This window comes from Equus asinus, chromosome 9 (assembly GCF_041296235.1).
Source record: "Equus asinus isolate D_3611 breed Donkey chromosome 9, EquAss-T2T_v2, whole genome shotgun sequence".
Classification (NCBI taxonomy): Eukaryota; Metazoa; Chordata; class Mammalia; order Perissodactyla; family Equidae; genus Equus; species Equus asinus.
In genome coordinates this window covers 22454381-22472501 of record NC_091798.1, presented here as the reverse complement: position 1 = coordinate 22472501, position 18121 = coordinate 22454381, and the positions used below count along the sequence as shown (strand labels likewise).

At 43.0% G+C, this 18121-nt stretch overlaps 1 long non-coding RNA gene across 3 annotated transcripts in view; it reads left to right on the top strand.

The window, feature by feature from the left end:
* LOC139046143 (uncharacterized) overlaps positions 1 to 18121 on the top strand; it is a 126582-nt gene that overhangs the window by 45154 nt on the left and 63307 nt on the right. Inside the window, exon 3 of one of the 3 annotated variants that reach the window (XR_011505741.1) lies at positions 406 to 500. The exons of the other annotated variants lie outside the window; for them this stretch is intronic. This is a non-coding gene — a long non-coding RNA (uncharacterized lncRNA). The remainder of the gene's footprint in view (positions 1 to 405; positions 501 to 18121) is intronic. 3 annotated transcript variants of the gene reach the window in all.

Below are 18121 nucleotides of genomic sequence, written 5' to 3'. Positions count from 1 at the left end.
ATGTCCTGTTAAAATCTGGGATGCCTCAGAGGCCATAAAAATAAAATTCTAAACACAATTTCATTCTGGCAAAGGTAACCATTCTGGATTGGACCAAAATATCTCGTTGGCTCGGAAACAGAGGATCAATGATGTTCTCCAATTGGTGAACTTCTTATGTGGGGATTAAATGGAATCACGGGATTGTAATTAGCGTAATTATAGCAATAGTTTCTTCTGTTTTTGTCTCTTCGCTCAGGCAATCGCCTGTGATAGCTCTGGAAGAACTTGTTCCTGGGAAGGGCTCCGAAAAGGAAGTTTTCCATTCAATTCTCAAAGACCCTACTTATGCTTTAGGATAAAAATGAGTTGCTTTTAGAGTTTTTCATTTCAGTGTCTTTTTCTTTCTTTTTCCTCAAACGGAAGCACTGGGTTGGGGAAGCACCGGGTTTGGGAGGCACTGAGGCCAGCTACAAGGTGCAAACCAACTTCATCACCGATGGAGGGACGCCATGCCTAAGGTGAGAACACCGATAATGACGGACGAGACCAGATGGAGCTTCATTCCCTCGGGAAGGTGGGGAGTAAGAAGCTGCCGCTTACACACCAGGCCCTTCACAGGACTGCTTTTTTGGTTCTCTTCCAGCTGTGAGACATTAATGGGAGGTAAATTACTACCAGGATGTCTGGAGCACATCCCCTGTGGGATACTGGTTTCACTCTCCTCTCTCCTATCTGATTGCTGAGTTCCGTTATTTCTCTCCACTCAATAAGAGAATCCTTTGGTGAAAATATCCATCACTTCATTCCTTTTGTGAGCCCATTCTTTAAAGAGATGTAGAGTAACATGAGCCCTGCCAGGCCTGTGTATGGAAAATTCTAGAAACCCCTTACCCTAGGTAAACATACACTCTTTGCCTGATTCTAGGCCCTAATGAGGTCTGGAAACATAGCAGACAGAGTCAGAGTGCATTTACAGCCTCTCTTGGTGCCCTCTAAAAGGAAGGTCTGTTTGTGAGATTTTTATTCCTCAGAAGTAATAAGAGTAACGAGCAACAATTCCATAGCTATCACTCTGTGCCAGCCAGTCAATCAATAGGTCTTTCTTTGTGCCCACTAAATTGCCAGCATGGTTTGCGCCACTGGGAATAAAGCAAGGAAAGGTTGTGGACACAATCCTTACCTTTGTGGTGCTTACATTGCAGTGGGAAACTGCATGTTTGAAGCCCCATATTGGAAGTTCTTCATAGTGAAAAAGGAATTAGATTTGCTTGCTCCTTCTGGGAATGAGAGTTAGGGAAGAGGGAGTGGAAATTACAGAGAGGTGGACAAGGTTAGGCCAGTGGTTCTCAAGTGTGGTCCTGGCCCAGCAGTGTCAGCAGCACCTGGGAACTTGTCCCAGGTGCAAATTCTCAGGCCCCACCCCAGACCTACTGGGGCAGAAACTCTGGGGGTGGGGCCCAGCCAGCTGTGTTTCATAGGTGCACCACTGATTCTGATGTTCGCTAAAATTTCAGAACCACTGGATTTGACATAGGGAAGAATGCTTTACCCCATAGAATTTTCCAACAGCAAACTGAGCTGTCACTGCTGATGGAATAGAGTTCCCCAACACTGCACGTATGCAAACAAGTTGGCGCGAGGAGGAAATGAAGAGTTTGGGCTTCAGCATTTCCCAAGCTTACTTAGCGATGAAATAGTTTTATAATTATGAGGTACTGACAGGACACCAATGGGAGCTTGTAAAATACAATGCACGATTGTATTAAATAAAGCAGATTGCACAAAATGCTCCCAAATGAAATAACTGCTGTCAGAATTGTCAAAGTTGTTTTTATACTTTATAATGTATAAACAAAACATATAATGTATACACAAAACAAATTAGAGAAATAAGCTAATTTTAATTTATTACTGTGTTAATGTGAATGTTGCCAGTACAGACAGCCTCCTTTCCAAATACCTGGTACTGTGTCAAGGATGGGAAAATTAAATACTCTGGTGTTTCTTCCAGTCCAGGAAAACGTACTTGAGAAAAATAGGAAATTATATTTGAAATCTCCCCAGCTTTTTCCGTGACTTTTCCAACTCTCCATCACTCTCCTCTTTTCTCCTCTTTTCCTGGCAATGCTCCATCCATCCTTGCCTGCAAACCCCTTAGGACCCAGTGTCTTCTCCCTCCCCCTACTCAACCTTCCCAATCTTTCCCTATGTTCTTGCTCCCAGGAGGCCCATGTCCGGGCCCCTCTAGCTCACCAATCCTCATCAGCCCTCTGCTTGTCCCTCGAAGTACAGTGCATCCATCTGCTCACAAATCTGCGCTGATGGGATAGCAGTTGCTAATGAGTTATTGGTCCATCTCTTAGGGAACCTGTTTGCTTTTTAACTGGAGCCTTCTGGAGCCAATGCCTGTTAGGGGGAGAGTTTTAGAAAGTCAGCCTGGGGAGGGTGAGGGGTGGGGATAGCAACATGGAGAGAATTTCTCAAGGTTGGCCTCCACAATAATTTCCTGCATCAGAATTAGGCAGGGCTTTGTTAGAAGTAAATTCTCTGCTCCCATGGAATCGTGTCTCTGGAATTGGATCCTCAGATCTGCCTTTTCCGCAGTGTCCCAGAGGAGTGGTGAGCTCACTCAAGTTTGGAACCATGGGAGCCCAGTCCCCTCCCCGACTCCTATGAAATCATCCTTCTATGCTCTATGCTCAGTCAAGTCCAAACTTGACCTGTCTAGTGTTTTCCAGAGAGATTCTTCTCTGGAGTTCTGCGTGCCTCCAGAACTGAAATTGAAGGTGAAATATTACCACTGACTTGGCCTGAATTTGCTAGGGGCTGAGAAAGACACAGGATGTTCTTGCTGAGATTCTGTTACTTAAACAAAATCTCACTTACCTCCTCCTTGGAGTTATAAGTCTATTTGCCTTTTCCCCAGTGGGCTGGGGGATAGGGTGGAGGTGTGGGGATGATAGGGTGAAGACAGGGTGACAGGAACACTTTACTTTTCCCATAACTACTGCATGTGACTAGAGACCTGTTTATGATCACTTACTGTCCCCCATATTTTGGCCTTATTTACAGTGGGGATTAACATGATCAAGAGGCAGCCCTCTTGGTTCCTTTGTGATAATCTAAAAATAAACAAAGCCCAAAGGATCCATTCCTTCTTCCCATTAACTTGAAGGAAGGCAGATGGTGCTCAATAGCCTGCTGTGAATTGCCAGTAAAGCTCGTCATCTTTTTGCTAAGCACTTGCTGTTAAATTTTTACGGATAGCGTCAGGTGGTGCAGAATGAGCTCTGAGAAAGGTTATTCCCATGGGATGCCCATGGGGCAGGAAGACAGTGAGTCTGTCTCCACACAACCTCCCCGAGAAGGAGGAGGTTTAGAGGGATGGGAAAGACTGGGGAGGACTCTGAACTGTTGAGCCTGAAGGAAAAAGTGTGGCAGAAAGGAGTGAGTTGACAGGAAAGTGGCATTTCCCAAGAAACTTGAGGACACCCAAGTTGTAAATTTGAGGGCACCAACTGTGTCTCACTTATCACAAGCTTCCCACCATCCATATATGTTCAGTGGGCTGTCAATAAATGCTGGCTGAATGAGCGATGCAGACGCTTGATTGGTAGAGAGCGTAACCAGAGAAAAGAAGAAAGAAAGTGGGACCAACATAGGTAAAACCTATCTTAGGTAGCACCAAGACAGTAGGACCAACTAACACAGCCACCTTGGTACTGAGCCTTGGTGCTCGAGCTCCCACAAGGAATTGCAAAGATGAAAGAAAGAGTCCTGAACTGGGGGACTTGAGTTTTTCAACAAAAATATCTAGAATACAAGAATTTAGTTAGGAAAACTTTATTGCTCATACAGTTTGCAAACTGGGGAGTTGCAACCTTCAGAACAAATCGAAAGAACACTTTGGGGAGGGTGTGGGAGGGCAGAGCTTATAAAGGCAAAACCCGTAACCACGGGGATTGTTTTGAAAGCCCTCTGATTCGTTGGTTCCCCTATAGATACTAGTGTTCTAAAATCATCTGTATCAGGCTTCTGGCCATCCGTCACAAAGGAACACTCAGTTTCAGGTACAAGTTGTTTTTCTGAGAACAGAGTACTTAACTGCATCTCGGTCCTTGGATAGCTGTTTGACTCTGTTTTATTTTAGGTCCCAGTTAGCCACCCAAAGCCCATTTTGTCTTTCTCTTTTAGAGGTCCTCTATCTTTTGTTTTAATTCCACAAGTTCTAGTCCTGACTCTGATATTATGTCACTGAGAAAAGTCTCATGAATCCCCAGATGGAGGAAGGTGGGAACTACGTTGGTTAAGTGACCTGCCTCCTTCGTCTGGTTCTAGAACTCAAGACTCCAAACTTTCTAGTGCTGTTTCCACAGCCATCAACAAATTTGCTCGTCACTTGCATGCTCAGTGAATGGTTTATTGATTTTTCTAACTCAAAATGGTTAATTCTGTTGATTTCTTAAATGTCAAAATTAAGTGGCTGGACTGGAAAATCGATAAGATCTTTTTCCACTCTAAAATTCTGTCATGTGTTCTAGTATGCTTATAAGGCCAAATTTGTTTTGTTTTGTTTTGTTAGTATCCAGAGTGCTAAGGTCTTCAGACCAGCCTAACTCAGTGATGGGGATGGAAAAATCCTGAAGGGTCACCTCCCCTAGAGAAGAATCAACTGTGGCCTGGCCATCTCTTCTCTAGGAACTGGATATCTTGCCCTAATGTTGGACTTGGGTAGCTTTTTCCTGCCTATTATCCACTCCTTTTATTGCTTTCATCATTCCTCTTTGGAGAACCACCTCTCCTTCATTTTCATTTCATGGCTATGGTCGGGCTGCCCCTGCTCCCACCTCTGCCCCCCAGGGCTGGACACTTGACTAAGATTTAGCCAGTTGGAGTATTCTATACCCTCTGGGCACAGTGTTTGGTTCAAGGATGAGAATTTAACTCAAGAAAGCCTAATGAGACTCAGCCTCAGGAGTTTTGCCAAAACAACTGAGAATGAAGGAGAGGTGGTTTCTTTCCACCAAAGAGAGAGGACTCTTTTCATCGGAGTCACTAAACTACCTGAATATAAGCTTGAAGTGGCAGATGGCCATCAGCTCTTGAGGGGAGCTTGGACCCGACAATGAAGCCAACATAGAGGAAAACGAAACTGAAATGTGTGCAAGAGATAAATTCCTGGTGACATGATTTGACCATTTGGGTCAAACCATACCTGTAGGTAGCTTTACCCCTGGACTCTTCAGTTCAATAAGCCAATGAATTCCTCCTTTTGCTAAAGTTTGTTTTAGTTGGGTTTTTGGCACTTGCAATGAGAAATGTCCCAACTAATACAGCCACCTTGCTACTCAGGGCGATATGCAGGGAGAGGAAAAAGGGACATATGCAATGTCATGAGCAAATACGATGAGCAATGGCATACAGCCTGTTGGGTTTGGATAATCCCAACCAGCAGAGGAGAGCAGACCTTAGCAATGCTACTTTGTTATCTTATGACTAAAATACAACTGACCAGTTTATGCCTGACCCGTTATAGTCATAGAAGTAGTATGACATAGTTGGGGTTTGGCAAAGCAGAGTCCTCAAGTTCTGGGAAGTTTGTTAAGAATTCAGATTCCTTGGTTTTACCCAGATGTTCTGATTCAGAATCTGGGAGTAGAGGCCTGGAATTTGCTTTCTCAAAAGATTCGCAGGGTATGCATTAAAGTTTGAGACTCACTGTCATAGTAATGAGAACTCAGGCTTCGAAATTAGAATGTCTGGATTTGAATGTGGCCTCTGCCATTTACTACCTGTGTGACCTGGGCTAGTAACTTAACCTCCCTTTCAGCCTCCGTTTTCTTATCAGTAAAGTGGGGATAACAATACCTCTTAGGGTTGCGAGGATAAGTGAGATAATGTATGCATATAAAGCACTTCACCCAGTGTTTTTATATAAAAAGTATTTAGCAAGTGTTATTACTAAAATCTAAAACTACAGGAGAAGAGAGCAGACTTAAGTAGGCCACCAAGGAACAGATAAACATTACATCTGAACTGTGGTGCTTCCTAGAAAATACCCAGCATAACATGCGTAGTGGTTAAGACTGGAGGCTCTAGAGTCAGAATGCCTGAATCAAATTCTAGTTCTGCCACTTAACAGCTCCACGACCTCCTTGACTGCTTGGTGCCTCAGTTTTCTCATCTGTCAAATGGGATTAATGGTGGTCCTTAACTCACAGCTTTTTTATTAATGATTAAATCAGATAATGAATGCCAGGGGCATAAACAATACCAGTTTTATCATGACCATTTCTCTTTTTCCAAATACAGTAATGCTTTCCCTTGTGCCTCACACCCTCACATCCTTACTCCTCTGGGATCCTCTCCCACTGGCTGCTGCCCCTGTTACTGAATAAAGACATTAGATTCAGAGAAAGAGCCTCCGATGCCTGGCTCTTGACTTGAGCTGAATGGGCCTAGAGATGGCTCTGGCTGGGGAGTGGCAGAGGCATCTTGTCTGTGCTGTGGCAATCTGGTTCTTATACTGACAGCCAACATGTTGGGAGAAATGTCTGGAACTTCAAGTTGACATTTGTAAAGTGTCAAAGCCCTGAGCATTTCCTCTCTAACCAAGCCCCGGGGAACCCACAGGGCCAATGTATTAAGCAAATGGAGAACAAGCTGCCATCTCCGGGGCTGCAAGTCATGCGCATGGATGTAGCCCTCTGGTCCTGACTGCTGGATCTGTGTAGGTATTGAACATCTGAGGATCTGTTCAACGCAACTTTTCAAGTGAAAAAAAAAAAATCTGGCAAGCCACGTAACAAGAAAATAACTGCAGGAGCAAAATGATTGTGTTTTGCTGTGCTGTAAAAGAGCTTGGAAGAGTGAAGACGCGTCTAAACCTGAAATACAAGTTGGGCCTCATCTTCCTCATCTATTAAAGGAGAAGACCATCTTTAACGTTTTTTAAAATCTGATTGTTTAAGATTCTTAGATTCCAGCTTCTATAATGTTATCCAAATTTGCTTCTCTGAGGAAGTCTCTTGATCCCTTTGAATTTCCAGCGATGGGAAACAGGATGGGTGACATCTGCAGTTGAAACCAGGCCATGTTGTCGACCACTTGGCAAATCTGAGTTATTCTTTCCTCAGTAGAATGGGTGCAGGGTTGCATATTAATTTACAATTACTCATAAAGTAGACGGCAAAGCTTTCTCTTTTGTCAACACTTGGACATTCAAATTAGGTAATATTGAATGGGTGATGAATATTTCATTTCCACCTTGCCAATCACCTTGAATTAGACTAGATTAACATCAGAAGTGACTCATACTTTAAGTTATTGGTTTAGCATGCAAGTCTGGCCCCCTCGGACTTGCTGCATTTGGGCGTCAATTTGTCAGCTGAGTTCTGTCACTGACTATGTGAATGCAGAAGCAGGGCCACATAAGCCTATATCTCCAGTTTATCCTGGGTATGAACTTCTGACAATATGGCAGAGCAAATTCGTAGAAAGCCTGAATAAAACAAGTAGAAATAGAATTTTAGAAAATACTCTGGCATGCAAGACCGAAAAATCCCCAGATGCAAGAAATGAAGAGAGAAATCAAAGCCAGGACAGTCATGAAGGGCTGGCATTTCAGCAAAATTTCTGACCCAGATATAGGCCCTACGAGCTGAAGGTTGGGACTTGACACCCACTAGGGTAGAGGACATGTGCCTTCAAGCCCTTGCCAGGTAGAGAAACGAGTCCTGAGCTTCAGCATGAAGCTGTGAGCCTTGACAAGTCACACCATCCATGGAAGGGCAGCTACAACAACTCTACACTTGTCTAGGAAAGAAGCAGGAAAGTTCGTCACCTGTCTAGGGCCCTGGTTTAAAAGAAGAAAATAAAAGGTATGTCCAAGAACACGAAGCCCAGGTCTGTGTCACATATGGGCATGGTATCCACATGTTTACTACTAATAAATTAGCACAAACTGCTCAGGTCAGTTGAAGCCCCAGGGTACAATAGAAGCAACTGTAAAACTGTTTTGTTGGGACATTTTTACAACTCAGGGCACAAAGGACTTGCACAAGGAAATTAACCACCATGAGGAAGAGTCAGCAGGTGCAGCAAACGGATAATTAGCACCCCAAGAATCAGAAATAATAGAACTATATGTAAGAGACCGTAAAATAAGAATATTTGAAAATATTAAAGATATGAAAGAAGAATCAGTATGATAAAGAAGCAGCAGATTTTAAAGAAATATACAGCTAGAACTCATACATAGGTTGACCAACTCATACATAGGTTTGCCCGGGACTGAGGGATTTCCCAGGCCACAAGATTTTCAGTGCTAAAATAGAGTCTCGGGCAAACCAGGATGGTTGGTCACCCTACTTCAACTAGTAATTGAAGAGGTTTTAATAAAGGGACCATTTACAACCTTCTGGACAGGGTTTGGGAAACCCAAACAAGGAAGGATGCAACACGCTGGACCTACCAACAATGGTGAACCATTACCACCCCAAAGCCTGAAGGAGCAAGGAGGGCGTGTGGTTACTGAAACCCAGAGAAATAAGCTCCACACCTGCCAGGAGCCTTCAGTGGAGGGAAATACGTCAATTTCCTCCTACCTTCCCTTTGAGCTCCTACTGGGGCTGCCTCTTGGCTAAACTCAGCAGAAAGCCAGAGGACAAGGGAGCCTGTTGACCCAGGCCATATAGGTCAGCCACCTGAGACACAGAACAAGGTAAAGAAGGATGCAGGATGGATCTGAGGGGCAAATGAAAAGGAACAAGGACAAACACACAACTGAAAGCAGGTCATACAATATCAGAATTAGGAGGAAGAATACCAGGGTGAGAGTGAGAGCTGAGCCCTGGTGACACAGCTGGTATTCACAATCAGTGTGACTTTGAGAAAGTTTCTTTCTTTACATCAAACTACTTATCTATGAATTAATTATAGAGTCTTTCTAGAACAGAAGTCTCAACTGGATGCCCACATCTTGTTTGGCCTATACAGTATTTTAAAATAAATCTGAATGACCCAACAGCATTGAAAAAGTCATGAGAATTCACATAAGAATCTGGCTTTCTAGCTTTCTTTGTTTCCGGGTGGCAACAACTGCCTAAGGCAACCAGTTCAGGCAGGACCCCACCCTCCTAACTCTCCATGGCTCCGCCTGGCCCACTTCATTCGTTTATATTACCTGCCTGCTCCCTGTAAGAATTGGAACTTGCAACCCTTGAGTGAGCTCTTTCAGCTTTAACAGTCTGTGAAATTTAAGACATACTGAAGTTTTTGCACATGAACAGGCCTTTTGAATTTTCTAGTCTAGGTGGATTGGGGAGTTGGCAGGTGTTTATTTTTGCATGTCATCCTTTATATCTTAAACACAGAGCATATGCAGTTTTATGAAGCATATGGTTTTCCATGTGCATAACTATACTTTGTCAATTTTTCCTTTTCCTAAATTCTCCAAAAGCCCAGTAAAATAAATTCAAGCTGCCACTTGGAAATGATTCTGAGGAACTGCCCAGGTGGGGCGGAAAAAGTGAGGGGATCCAAAAAGCTGCCAAGTGACCATATTTTGGGTACAAGTTTCTATGGTTTATGAAGATCACAACTCCTCTTCTCGTCCTTTGCATGGCACATGGTTAGCACGGGTGTGAAAGAGCTTATGGGTGGCATTGCCTTTGCTTTTCCAACTTGTGGCAGAGAATGGAGCAAAATAGTGAATTTGACCTCTCGAGGGTAGACCTTGAATGGAACCACGTGGAAACATTTTACTGGGTGAGGGGCCCTGGGTTTTACATCTCCTGCCAACAGCCTTGGCAGGAGGTCACAAGAAGACGGAGATTCTTCTCTAAGCTCAAGGGATAGATAAATCTGAAAAGGTGTTTTTCTCTGTAGAATGGCCCTGCTTAAGAGATGTTAGTAGTGAGCTAGTCAGGCCAGGGAACCTGAGATAGCATTAGTGGGAACTACACTAACATTCCCAGAGGGACCGAGAAACTGGCCCTATCTAGCCAGCGTTTTGTGTTGAAAGTGACTGCTTGCCCGGCTCACAAAGGACTTCCCCTTCAGCCCTCCCCCAGTGCTCACCCTGTCCGCTGTTTCAGCTGCTGCTGGAAAATGATGAGGCCAAAGGATTAAGTATGGAAGGAGGAGCTTCTAACTCCCTTTCTAGAATAAACAAGGATTGTGGTTTGAATATAAATCGTGAACATGTATTAATTTTCCTCTGGACAAGTCTGGCACTACTCAGCTTCGCCTCAAGGAAAGGTGAGTGTGTTTTGAGTGTTGCGGGGTGAATTGGCACCTGATGAAGTTGTTAAGGAGCAAAGTCTGCCTTGACATCTCCTGTTCCCTTTCTAGGACTTTTTTTTTTTTGCTCACCTTTGCCATCCCTGTACCTTCCTGCATACCTGCTACCTCTTACTGGCTTTATGCACCTGTCTCACCTGCTAGCCACCTGTCCCTGAGGCCCCACCACAACCGACCTCTCCTCCATGCCACAGTGTCAATGGAGTTTCCTGCTGGGTAGGATGACCACAGAATTTAGTGTCCACACAGGGGCACTTTTAAGAGTAAAAGACTGCTATGAATAATTATAGCTACATGACCACATTTTACCCAGAGAATATGTTTCTACTTCCACAGGGACCCTCCAGCAATCTTTTTGTCTTGACCCAACAAAGGCCCCTAAGGTTGGGGATTCTGATATTCTGACATAGTGGCAGGTGAGCTGAACACTTTGGGGGCAGGCGGGGCTTTTGCAGCAGGTCAAATCAAACCAACCGAGTGTCTAAGGAGTCCCGTTGGGAAATAAATAAACCTGACGCCTACCCTTAGAAACTTTTAAGTTAATTTGGCAAGTCAAGACTGATGAGGATGAAAAAGTCCTTGAGACAGGTTTAGAGGAAAAAAAGTGATGTGAGTTACTTTTTAATAAAAACAATTTTTAACTCTCCATCCCCACACCCCACAACAAAGAAAAGCAAAACACTGAACTACTGTTGACAGAGCTGGGAGTTTACACTCTGCAGGCAGGCGAAAAGAAGTAACTAGACCACAAAATAAGAAGAATTGTTAATAAGGGCTATGAGGAAAACAAACTAAGGGCAGAGGCAAATGAACGAGGAGGGCCACTTTGGGTGTGGTCAAGGAAGGCCTCTTGGAGGAGGTGGCATTTATCTGAGACCTGAAGTATAAGAATGACCCAGCCATATGAAGAGGCAGGGAAGAGTATCCAGCAAAGGGAACAGCATGTGCCAAGACCTGGATTGCTAGGGCACACTTGAGGTCCTGAAAGAAGATGATATGCTTGGAGAAAGGGAAAGGAGGGACAATGTGGAACGAGGTAAATTGGAGATAGGCTGGGATCTTGAAGGCCACCATAGGAGTCTGAATGTTATTCTAAGTGCAATGAGAATCCCTTGAAAGTTTGTAATATTTACATGCGGCAAAATGCACAGATCCTAAGTGTGCAATTCTACTAGCAGGACCAAGTGCATATACTCTATAACAAATCCCTTAGTCATGAAACAGAACATTTCCACCCCTCCAGAATGTTCCCTCATGCCCCCTTCCAATCAATTACCACTCCCAACAGGCAATCACTCTTCGGATTTCTATCACCATACATTTGTTTTGCCTATTCTTAACTTCACACAAATGAAATCATACAATATGTATTGTTTTCTGTCTAGCTTTTACTCAGCATAATGTTTTTAAGATTCATTTCACTTATTGATTCCTTCGTATTGCTAAGTAACATTTTATTGTATGAATTTACCATAATTGGCTCATCCATTCTCTTGTAAAAGGACTTTTTTTTCTTTCAGTTTTTGGCTGAAATAAATGAATAAAGCTGCTGTAAACATTTCTGTACAAGTCTTTTTGAGGGCACATGTTTTCATGTCTCCTGGGTAAATAACTAGGAGAGGAATTGCTGGATTATAGTATCAACCTTAAAAAATAAAATAACCAGTTATTTTAACAGCAAAGTGAGATTATTCTGGAATAGCCAAAGAATTTCAATTCAGGACGTGCATGCTATGGCGGACTAAAGGCAAACCCAACAAACAAGGGAGAGGAAAGTTATTTAGTAGAGAAAAAGGAGGAAATTGGGAGAGGTTGTTTTGGATGAACGTCCATTGGAGAAAAGCAAGAGTTCGGGGTGATGATGGTTTCTCATTGGCTGAGTTGCTGGGGTAGTTGATTTCTGTTTGGGATGCAATGTGCATTTCTTCCTGTAATTGATGAGTCTTTCCTGTTGAGGATTTCTGTTGGGGTCTGTAATTGACTATCTTTCCTATAATTGACCTTGAGTGGTACGGTTTGGGAGCTTCCTCTTCCAGCCTCCCGAGTCCATTTTTAAATGAGGTTTCCCTTTATTAATTTTCACATTAACACTGCTATAAACTATTCTGTACAAGTCTCTTTGAGAGCATATGTTTTCACTTCTCTTGGGTAAACAACTAGGAGTGGAATTGCTGGATTATAGGTAGGCATATTATGATTTTTTCTTTTAGGATTTGAATTAATCAGCTTTACTGAGGTATAATTTACATATAATAAAATTCACTTATTTTAAGTAAACTATTTGATGTTTTGACAAATATATACAGTATGTAACCATCATCATAATCATAACATAGAACATTTATATTATCTCAAAAAGTTCTGTCATGCCCTTTTGCAGTTAGTAAGTTCCTCACTCATTGTCTTTGGCAAACGTTGATCAGCTTTCTGTCACCATGGTTTTGCCTTTTCTAGACTTCCATACATATAAATGAAATCATATATTATGTACTCTTTATGTCTCATTTCTTACAGTTGGCATAATGCTTTTGAGACTCATTCTTTTTTTTTTTTTTTGAGGAAGATTGTCACTGAGCTAACATCTGTGGCAATCTTCCTCTATTTTCTATGTGGGATGCCACCACAGCATGACTTGATGAGCAGTGGGTAGGTCCATGCCCAGCTCCAAACCAGCAAACCCCAGGCCACTGAAGCAGAGCAGATGAACTTAACCACTACGTAAACGAGCTGGCCCCAGACTCATCCATTTTGATGCCTGTATCAGTAGTTCACTCCTTTATGTTGCTGAGTACTATTCCATAGTATGGCCACAGTTTGTTTATTCATTCATCAGTTGATGAACATTTAGGTTGTTTACAGTTTTTGACTGTTATGAAAAAGGCTACTATAAATATTCAAATATAAGTCTTTGTGAGGCCATATATCTTCATTTCTCCTGGGTACGTACTTAAGAGTGGAGTTGCTGGGTTATGTGGTAAGTGTATGTTTAATTTATACGAAAGTGAACAATGTATTGCAAAATAGCTATACCATTTTGCATTTCCACCAGAAATGTGTAAGAGTTCTGGTGACCTCACACCGTTTTTAATTTTAGCCATTCTAGTTAGTGTGTAGTGGAATGTCTTTTGGTTTTGATTTTGACAGTTTGATTATGATGTCTCTCGGTATGGATCTCCTTGAGTTTTTCCTCCCTGGAGTTTGTTGAGCTTCTTGGATATGTAGGTTAATGCTTTTCCTCAAATTTGGGATGTTTTTGGCCATTATTTCTTCAAATATTCTTTCTGCCCCTTACCACCACCTCTCTCCTTGTGAGACTCCAGTTATGCATCTGTCAATATACTTGACAGTGTCCCAAGGTCTCTGAGGCTCTGTTAATTTTCCTTCATTCTTTTTACTTTCTATTCTTGAGATTGGATAATCTCAATTGACCTATCTTCATATTTGCCAATTCTTTCTTCAGCCAGTTCAAATATGCTCTTATCCATATTGGAATGCTTTCAAGAATGGAGGGGCCATCATTCGTAGTTATGCCAGGAAGCAGGTATAAACCAGGACTGCTCTAGGTGAACAGAGAAGTGTGATAAGCCTAGAGTTGAGAAACAGAAAGAATTCCAGAGCAGTATGAGAAAGCACATTGCTTTTGAAGAACTGATAGAATCGGAATCTGGCTAATCTAGGGTGTGTGTGTATTTGGGAGATGGGGTAGGGGGTGGAGTAAAGAGAGATGAAGCCGGAAAGGTAATTGCAATGTCAGGTTCTGCAAATGTAAAATGTTTCTTACCTTTAGAATTAACCATGGATGGTAGATGTTATTGGTAGCCTGCTTAGCATTCATTTCTCCTCCTTTCTAACAAAAGCCGTTCCCCATGTGACCACACACCTCAAGAGAATCTAGCCCTATCCCCAGCTCCCATGGTGGGTCTAGTTAATCTAAGGGTCATCTATGTCCCCTTGCCAGGAATTGTTTCACGGGATGCATGACTCAACTGTAGTCAGTGGTACATTAGGGGAATCTCTTGGAGGGTTTCCAAGGAAAGTTTTCTTATTCCCAACAGAAAAGCACAAGAAGAGATTGTCATGTCTCAGTGTCATGCCTGTAATTACTTTAGCCATTTTAATTCCAAGTCTGAAGTCGAAGAAATCACTGATGACAGAATAAAGAGATGGAAAAAATCAGGATTCTGGGCGACTGTGTGAGCTGCTAAACAACCCATCCCTGACCCATCTTTGGACCTCATCCAATATGAGATGATACTTGCTTTATTACTTAAGTCCTTTTGAGGTGGGATTTTCTGTTACTTGGGGCAATGACACTCTGATATACCATGAAACTTAAGAGTGTGAATGAAATAATGGCTTTGACTTTGTGAGAACGTGGAAGTGTGACTTACATGTTCCTTACTGTCACTATCACTTGTTTGACATTTATGGCTGCTACTTATTTTACTTTGTATTGTTGTCTATCTTTCTCTGTGATTATTTTGAATATTCAACTAGTCTGGAAAATTTTTGAATCAAGGACAGAGATACTTTTGTACTTCTTTCTAGCCCCACAACCTTTTACATAATCCACACATTTTTGTTAGTTATTAACCCCTCTTTATTCCACCCACACACATTCTTTCAGATGATGACGAAAATGCTATCTCTATTTGGAGATAATAATTAGTCTCATGTTCATTGGCTTCCTCTTGAATGTGGAGGGAATTACTGAATGAATGAATAGGAACATGGTGGCCATGCGGCCTATTGCCCCCGAGTACTACTTGGAGACCAATCTGGCATGGAAATGACCAGATGTTTGAAGCTGAGCCACTGGTGAGTGAAATAAATAAGTTAGCTGTCACATTTCCCAACTGCATGGACAGTTTCTGCATTGCAAAACCACTGGTGCCTATAATCTCGCATGGCAGTAATTTATCTATTAACCCTTTCCTAAACTTGGAGTTGGAAGGCTCTGGAAGGCCAATTAGACCACATGAGTGTGTGTACACTGGTGCCCATCTGTTACACGCATTCCTGGAAATGGCAGCTCAATTCAAATCACTGCCCAGGTACACAGGTGGTCCTGGACCTGATGGGACCACCTGTGGAACCTGATGAATGGCCAGGTAAAGGCAGCAAGAAGGGAAGTAGAGGGGTTTATTAGGCAGCTCTGAACAAGCTGAGGAAAGATGATGGTCCAAAGTGTGGTATGTACCAAAAATGGACTAGTCGTACAGGTTATTTGAAGACAGGGACAAATTCTCTCTCTCTTTCTCTTTCCCGCTCTCTCCTTCTCTCTCCCTCTTTTGACATTGATTATTTTTCTAAGGATACTAGTAATATATGCTTTTTGTGAAAAATTTGAGAAATGGAGGACTGTATAAGAAGAAAATGAAAATTACCTCGACATTTATCTCCTAATATTTCAGTATATATCCATGCCAAGTTTTTTCCTAGTTGTGTGATCATTTATTCATTTAACATTCCCACAAATATTTATTACATTCTGGGTTTATCAGGCACCTTGCCAGGCACTGGGAATACAGTTGTGATCAATTATATGCACACTCCTTTATCTCATGACACTTTGGGTCTAGCAGAAGTGACATATAAGCACACAATTGCACTAAGAAGTATTTAATCTCAAACTTGGCAAACTCAACAAAGGACAAGTACGGAGTCTTTTGAGAGAATGGGGTCCTAACCTGGCCTGAGTGCACCACGGAGTCACCTATGGAAAGGACCCTGAAACTGACATCAGAATGATGAGAAATCGCTGGGCAGAAAAGCGGGGTGTGTGTTGGGCCAAGGGGTAAGAATGTCGGGCAGGCAGAGACAGAAGGAAATGGAAGCTGTTCCCTGGCAAAGGTAACAGCTTGTCTGAGGTCTTGATGAGGGGTTAGGAAAATGGGGCTGGATCCTATAGGGCAGGAGTTGGCAAACTATGATCTGTGGAGCAGTCCAGCATACCGTCTGCTTTTTTAAATAAAGTTTTATTGGAACAGAGCCATGCCTACTCATTTATGGAATGCCTGTGGTTGTTTTCATGATCCGAGATCAGAAATGAGTAGTTGCTGCTGAGACTGTATGGCCCTGCAAAGCCTAAAATGTTTACTATCTCCCTTTACAGAAAATTTGCTATCTCCCTTTACTGTCCCTTTACAGGAGAGTTTGCTGACCTCTGCTAACGGGTCTTGCAGCTGGGCATGTGGTAGAACTGTTTTATCACAAATACAATGGAAGGCTTTGAGAGGAAAGTGGGGAAGGAACCTAGTCATATTTCCTTTTAAAAGGAGGACTCCAGCCACAGTGGGGAAGACAGATTAGAAATGGGGACTCTGGGTGGATACGGGGAGCCTAAGAGTACCAGAAGAGAAGCGTTGGCAGTTTGGACTAGGGTTATACCAAGTGGACCCAGAGAGAAATGGACGGATTGGGGATCTCCTTAGCAGTTGAGTGGGGCAGGACTTGGTGACTGATTGGAGAGTGGAAGTAAGGAGAGAGGGGCATCCAGGACCAGTCCCAGATGGGATCTGTGCACCTGGATGGCTGAGGGTGTCCTCAGGTGGAGGGGGAGCACCAGAGGAGAAGGCGGACTGAAAGGGAAAGTCACCAGCTTTGAAGCACGTGCTGTTTCCCACAGTGGGTGAATATAACCCATCCCTGTTACTGGACTTGTAGGTTGTTTCTATATTTTTCTTTAAAAAATAATGCTGTGATAAACTCATTTGTGCAAATCTCTGATTGTTTCTTTAGGATACAATCCTGGAAGCAGAATGGATGGATAATAGGCCATGCATATTTTTAAGCTCTTTGATCCGTATTGCTAAATTGCCCTCCGGAAATGTTATTTCAATTTATAATTCCACCAGTAGGTGATGCTAAGGCCAGTTTTGGTTCAATAGTCCCCAAACAGCCTCAGAGCTGGGTGTCAGAATCTATCCTATGACTTCTTTTTAAATCTCCATTGTTTCCAGCTCAAGATACTACTGCTTGAAAATTTTCCATGTTTGAAGGGATTTTTGTGGTGCTGGCTTCTAAGTTGACCTTTTTGTGGTGGAATAAGAACACTCTTCAAAATGATGGTTGACATCCAAGGTAGGAATCCTGGCACATGAGGCTTTCCAATTCCACCTCTCCTTCGTATGAGAAAAATTAACTTACAACCTGACTCACGTTATCCCCCTGATATATGTTAGCCGGTGTCCTGGGCCACATCTGCTTTGTCTCCAAAGAGGCTTTAGCTTTAGGTGGCACATCCATCTCCTGCCTTTTATCCAGCCTGGCACTTATCTAGCTGCCACCCGGTAGCAGCCAGACTAATGAAACCTTTTGGCCCAAGGAGCAGGTTTGTGGCATCAAGGAGGAGTTCTGGGGTTACGCTGTGGCTTTGGATTCAGGTAGGCCTGGACAAGAACCCCGGATTCACCTATGACTGGTTGTCTACCTTGGGAGGCCACACGGCTGCTCTGACCTCACTTTCTTGTCTATAAAATGGGAGTTTTAGTAGCTAGTTTATGAGTTTTTGTGAGGAGCAGGGATAAAGCCTGCCCCGTACTGAGTCCAGTCCCTGGCACTGAGTAGGTGTGGGATAGACGGTGAGCAGGAGTGGTGGTGTCTAGGAAGTTGGGGGGGCCTGCTGCCCTCCACCCCTCAGCTCCCTGAACTCTGAGACCCTGAAGTCTCCTAGCACACCAAATTGATAAGAGCTCCTTATTGAAGATTTAGGAAGGATGTCTGAGAAGGGAGAAATGATGTGTGAGGTTAATTTTGCAATCCCTGTCTTAGATGGTCAGTTCTCCAATGGAGAAAAGATAATCACGGATGAGGTGCGGTGCAGGACCAGTCTCTC